Raw genomic sequence first — 6,369 nt, forward strand, 5'->3', positions numbered from 1 at the left:
TTCCTCTCATTTTGGGACGACCTTGGTTGAGAGCTATTGGTGTTGTACAGGATTGGGGTAGGGGCACGATCTTTGTGTATGGCAAGAAATGTGAGAAGAGGGTGGTTTACATGACCACGCAGAAACCTTTGGCATTAGAGGATGTGAGTGAAAATGATGAATTTGAAATTACCAGTGAAGGAAGTTCTAAGGATTCAGATAGCAGTTTTGCTTCTAGCTCTAGTGATAAAGGTGAAGTGTATTTTCTATTGCTGGATGGGGAAAAGGAAGAAATTGGTGATGCGTTGCAGGTGTTAGGAGATATAAATGCTTCAAGCTGTTTAGAACAACTTGAGGAGTTAATTTAAACTAAACAAGAATTAGTAGTGAAGAAAGAGCTCATTCAAAACATGCTGAGTACTGATATGACACAAGAGAAGAAGGAGTACTTAGCAATGTTGGACAAGTTTCCAAACCTTTTCATCACCTCGTATCAAGAGATCAGGGACTTTGTTGGAAATCCAGTGAAGTTTGCGTTAATTGAAGGGGCAAGGCCGGTTAGACAAAAGTTAAGAAGGATGGGTAAGGAGAAAATGAATGCTTCGAAAGAGGAGATAGATAAATTTTTGTATGCAAGGTTCATTGTTCTAGTTGATAATGCGGAGTGGGTGAGCCCTATAGTGGTCACTCCAAAGAAAGACGGGCATTGGAGAGTCTGTATTGACTACAAGCCATTGAATGCAGTGACCAAGAAAGATCCTTACCCTTTACCCTTTATTGATTGACTTTTGGACGTTGTGGTTGGTTTTGAGAGATACAACGTCTGTGATGGGTATTCAGGGTATTTCCAACTTATCCTTGCTCTTGAAGATCAAAAGAAGACTACATTCATCACTCCTTGGGGCTGTTTTTGCTTTTGCTGTCTTCCTTTTGGGTTAACAAATGGGCTTGGAGATTTTGAAAGAAAAGTGGATTGGGTCCTTACCCCATTTCTTGGGAAGTTTGTCAAAGGATTTATAGACAATTTCTGTGTATATAGCTCATGGAAGCAGCATGTTCAGAAGCTTGAAATGACTTTTGCAAGGTATGATGAATGCGAGGGTCATATACACCCTAAAAAATATCATTTGGCATAGCCAAGAGTGAAGCTTCTTGGGCACATGATCTCAAAAAATGGAATTGAGGTGGACGTAGAGAAAGTGGAAGCCTTGTTGTTATTGTCATCTCCAAAAGATACAAGACAATTGGCCACTTTGATTTAGAAGGTTAAATACCTGTCTCGATTCATACCTTTGGCATCACAGTTATTGTATCCATTGCAGCAAGTGGTTAATAATGATCCATTGGAGTGGGCGCATGACTGTGAAGATGTCTTTGATAGAGTCAAAGAAGTGTTGAGTACGCATCTTGTTATGCAAGCCCCAAATTGGAAAAAGGGCCTTTATGTTAATCCATTAATGGGAGATGATGCCATCGGAGCCATGTTATTGCAAAGAGGGAAGGAGTCACAATATATGAAGCTTGTTTACTATGCCAGCAGAGTGAAGATCCCTCATGAAAGAGATTACACTGAGGTTGAGTTGGTAATAATAAGTATGGTATATGCTTGCAGAAGATTCATGCATTATTTACTACAAAGGCCATTTACTTTCCTTACCAGCTATACTTTGCTTCCATAGTTGTTTAATAACTCTAATATATCAAAGACAGTGATGTGATGGGTTATTGAGCTACAGGAATTTCAATTTTCTTTCCTGGTGGAAGAGAGTACTCGGGCTACTTTGGCTGACCTACCTACTTAAAAAGAGACCCTGTCTTGGATTGTGATACAAAGGAAGAGGACGGAGACTCCTACTATTTTTTATGCTTCCTTGCTGTTATTTAATGGCTCTTATTGAAAAAGCCATGATGCTGCATCGGGGGGGGGGGGGGGATTGTTATTAATGATTCTCAAAGAAATCTTATGAGGAAACACCCCGGGGGATTCACTATTAATAATGGGGGGATGTCACCTGCGTGCATCAAAAGTAGAGAAACCCCCCTATGTACGATATCTTACATGCTAACCTACCCCCTTACATACGGACAAGATACGGACATTCTCGCAATGACCCATCCCCCTTCATACGGATTTCGTACGGAATTTCATGATCTGTTATTTTATGTACATTAGTAACATAACAATTTTAGAAGCACATGCTTTTGCAAAAATACATGTTGACGTGCAAATGAACAGAAGTGTAGGTTGTAGTGTGTTTTCATTTGCAATAGATGTTAAGAGAACCATGAAAAGAAACAAATAAAATGAATACTAAATTATAATAAACCAATCGATTCAATGTAATTTGTAAAAAGACGAACATCATTTCCCTTGTAAACTGATACAAATCTCAATCTCAAAACAAATGATACTAGCCACCTACTTAATAGGCTTCCCACATGGGATTTGAGGCACATATGAAATGGATTGTTCTCTAAATAACACCCGTAGGTTTGCTGAATAACACTCCTTTCTTGAACAGAAGCATCAAGAGCAGTAGGCATCCAGGGGACTTTCGCTCTAATCTCAATGTTGTTATAACTTTTCTCGCTGCTATGGTCAACAGCATCATCAACTTTATTTGGTTTTGTCTGAAGCATCCCAAAATCTGTTGCCTTTGCTTCAACTTGTGCACAAAAATTTATCTTGGACATTCCAAAACTCAAGCAAAGAATGTTCCTGAAGTTGTGAAAAACTCCTTGATCATAAGGATTTGCCTTCTTGTCGTAGCGATAGCGGAAGTTTTCATAAGTCGTTCGTCCAATGCATTGTCTAGCCCATGGGCAATGATGGTCAAAGTGATCCACACAATTATTGCAGATAGAGAAATGTGAGCAACGGGGAGGCTTGTATAGCATGCATGTGTCACAACACTTGATTTTCACAACCATCACATTCACAATCACATCCTTTGTTGGCGAAAGCCTTCGCTTTGGTGTTTGCCCGCCACTCCACTCGGATGATGAGTAGCATTCTTCCTCTGGTTCAAGCGGATGTACATAGAACCCAGTGAGACCACACCGATTTCACAAAATCTGTTTTTAAGCGGTTTTTGTAAATCCGCCTCAATATGACTATCCTCTTGAAACATCTAGCACTACCTAGACGTAAACGGATACTTAGATCATATAAAGCACAAAAAGTAACCAAAAGTAAAAAGTAAGCTCGAGACTTGAAACAAATCAAAAAACAATGTGCCATGTGGGTGTGTTCACTATAGAGAGTGCTCAAAGTGAAAAACGCGTCTAATGTTTCTTGTATGACCAAATTTACTCTAAAATAATTATCTAATTGTTTTAGATACCTGTAAGATCAGGGATCTTACACCAGATTTGGCTTAATTATGGTGTAGACAAATGAAGATGAGCAATACCATTCGTAGATTTGTGAGCACAATACTTACCAATGTAAGTGTATACATTAAGAAGCCATCACAACACGACAATAATGGTTGGATAGAAGCTCACCTGGAAAATCCGATGGAGACAACTCAAAAACCTGACCACTCCCAATGCAAAAACATAGTGGACAGTAAAAGGTTCAATAACTTGCATCATTTTGATACGTCTCCATGATAGTGAATACACTTACAAACTCTTTCCATTCTAAACTGCCCAAGAGGTTCACTCTCATGAAGCAGGCTCTCCACCTGCCTTTGTGGTCATAGACTACAAGAAGCTTAAACTGCAGTATCCCTTGACCCCCAGCATGCTTATCGCGTAAATGGTGTATAAATACCCTGCAGGTTGTGACATCCCTTGACCCCCAGCATGCTTATCGCGTATATGGTGTATAAATACCCTGCAAGTTATGACATCACTTTACCTCCCATGTATTGTACAGCCTTCCTACCCCTTGAAAACCATTTGATAAAATTCTTTACCACTAAAACTATTAGAATGTCTGCAGTAAGAATTAAGTGTAGACTTGAGCATCAGGGTGTGACAACAAAACAATAAACTAATTAGATTCATGTTATTCTGCAAGATGTGACTCACCTTCGTGTTCTGCATCACTCGAAGCTGAGGCAGAACTGAAACAGCCTCCAGATAGACACAAAAGGTCGAGAGAACCTTATTGACCAAGTAATGCCCAGAGAACCTTATTGAACAAAGAAAATACAGCACATGGTATCACCTGCAAAACTCTCTCTCTCTCTCTCTCTCTCTCTCTCTCTCTCTCTCCCTCTCTCTCTCTCTCTCTCTCTCTCTCTCTCTCTCTCTCTCTCTCTCTCTCTCTCTCTCTCTCTCTCTCTCTCTCTCTCTCTCTCTCTCTCTCTCTCTTTTGAGAATATTGGATGTGGAGTGAGTATGTCCAGTAGTTCTTAGCATTAAAAAATACATTCAATAGTAATAAAATAGATCAAAACCGAAATTCCAACTGCCTTAGCACGTGCTTGACCAACAGACAAGACCCTCACATAACCAATTGCCCTGGATGCTACCTCAGACAATAGGTGTGGAAGAAATTACAATAACAATCATAAAGAGTAATTACTAGAGTTCTCTAGTTTGAAATACAGCTGCTAATGCAGGATCTTCAAGCACCAGTGTATGTATGTTCATGTTCAACTCTAAAGACACTGCACATGAGTGAACTCGGGAGCTTCAAACAAGCCCAATACATTTGCCAACCTTATTTGGAATTTCAACCTCCAAGAGTATTCAGTAAAATTCAGAAGCAGTAGCAACTGCGGCTCCAGTTATAGCCCCCTCAATCATTTTATCCCGGTTGTACGACTTATCCCCAAATTTAAGAAGAGCTCCCGTCAGTGCACCTCCCAATAAAGCATTTTTCCAATCACGCTTTCCCCTGACTCTTTCCTTTCCATATTGCATCCCAGAATATACACCAGCAATAACCCCCCATTCTACTCCTTCTTTGCCCATCCTTTTTGCCGTGTGTTGCAGATCATGCTTTGTAACAGTTTCCTTCTTCAAGCTAGCAAAAATTTCCTGAGAGGCTGCATGAGTAGCACCAACCGCTCCGATCTTCAAGAATCCATCCACAGTAAGGGATGGCCCATATCAATGAACACATCCATGCTGGGTGAGTGTACATGGTTGAAGACGCGCGCGCGAGGCATGATTCTACCTACCTGCAAAACAAACAACTGCATTGTGATGAGCTCATTGTGTTGGAGTCACAACGCTCTCTCTCTCTCTCTCTCTCTCTCTCTCTCTCTCTCTCTCTCTCTCTCTCTCTCTCTCTCTCTCTCTCTCTCTCTCTCTCTCTCTCTCTCTCTCTCTCTCTCTCTCTCTCGCAAGAGGTGAACATACTCAGGAAATGCCCCTTCTGTGCTTGTTGCTCGCCTAAGTTCGCCCGCTCCATCATTTCTCCCCTGCATAGAAAGCGACCAGGTTTGCAACGTTCACCTTCCCTCACAAATTTTCACGATAAAACCCTAAATAAATCCAGATTCACACATATGGCAAGGAAAATTCAAACTAGGACCCTGGGCAATAGCAAAAAATGTACAACGAGTGAGGGTTTGTGGCTACACACAGCAAATCCATGAACTAGCCTCCAATCCAGTGGACAAGTCGACTCCGAATAGATCCTCAGTCTACACTCTGTGACTACATGACCACAAAGCCTATGTAAGGTTGTCCGGAGGAGGGAATTGCATCGTAGAGAGGTCGCCCAAGAGTGCCCCTGCTACCCAACAAAAATGCTAGGCAGATCTAGAGAATGCCACAAGGCTCATAAAAAATGCTAATTGCTTGCCAAGAGCGCTAATCAATAAATTGCCCTACCTAGACTTTGACAAATAAGTAAAACAAATACCTAAAAGCCAGAATAAATAGTGGGATCACTTTGGGTAGTTCACTTGAGATGCCAAAACTCTAACACCCTCATTGCAGCTCATAGTGGACATAAGAGACCAAGTCAATGAAGAAGCTATGCCCTTGAAAATAGTGCCATGATTACAAGAATTTTTTAATGTTTGTACATTTTTACGAACTCCCTCCCCCTTTGTCTATAGTGTAGAGAGAGATAACATTTACTTAGCTTTTCTACATTGGGAAGCTTTCTCTACCGTGTTGACCTTGGTGCAACGTAACAACATATATGGCGATCAACCGTAAGATATTTTACATAGGGTAGCTAATAAAGTTCTAGTTGTCCTTAATTAAGAATGACAACACCAAGGATCTAGATGAGAATAAAGAGTTTGGAGATCTACTAAATAATGCACGCACAGGCAAAGATTGGGAAACTTATTATAGATTACAATGATGGTTGTACAGCTGGTATCATGGGTGCAGGAGAAGCTCTTGATCATGCCATTGGTGTTGCTACTGAGTTTTCATAGAAGAAGAAGAAGAGCAGAGTGACTTAGACGATGT

General features: G+C 40.7%; 1 pseudogene; it reads right to left on the reverse strand.

The window, feature by feature from the left end:
* Positions 1-4,683: 4,683 nt before the first annotated feature.
* LOC147440702 (outer envelope pore protein 16, chloroplastic pseudogene) lies at positions 4,684-5,138 on the reverse strand (annotated as a pseudogene).
* Positions 5,139-6,369: the final 1,231 nt, after the last annotated feature.

This window comes from Adiantum capillus-veneris, chromosome 15 (assembly GCF_014529385.1).
Source record: "Adiantum capillus-veneris isolate H3 chromosome 15, ASM1452938v2, whole genome shotgun sequence".
Taxonomy (NCBI): Eukaryota; Viridiplantae; Streptophyta; class Polypodiopsida; order Polypodiales; family Pteridaceae; genus Adiantum; species Adiantum capillus-veneris.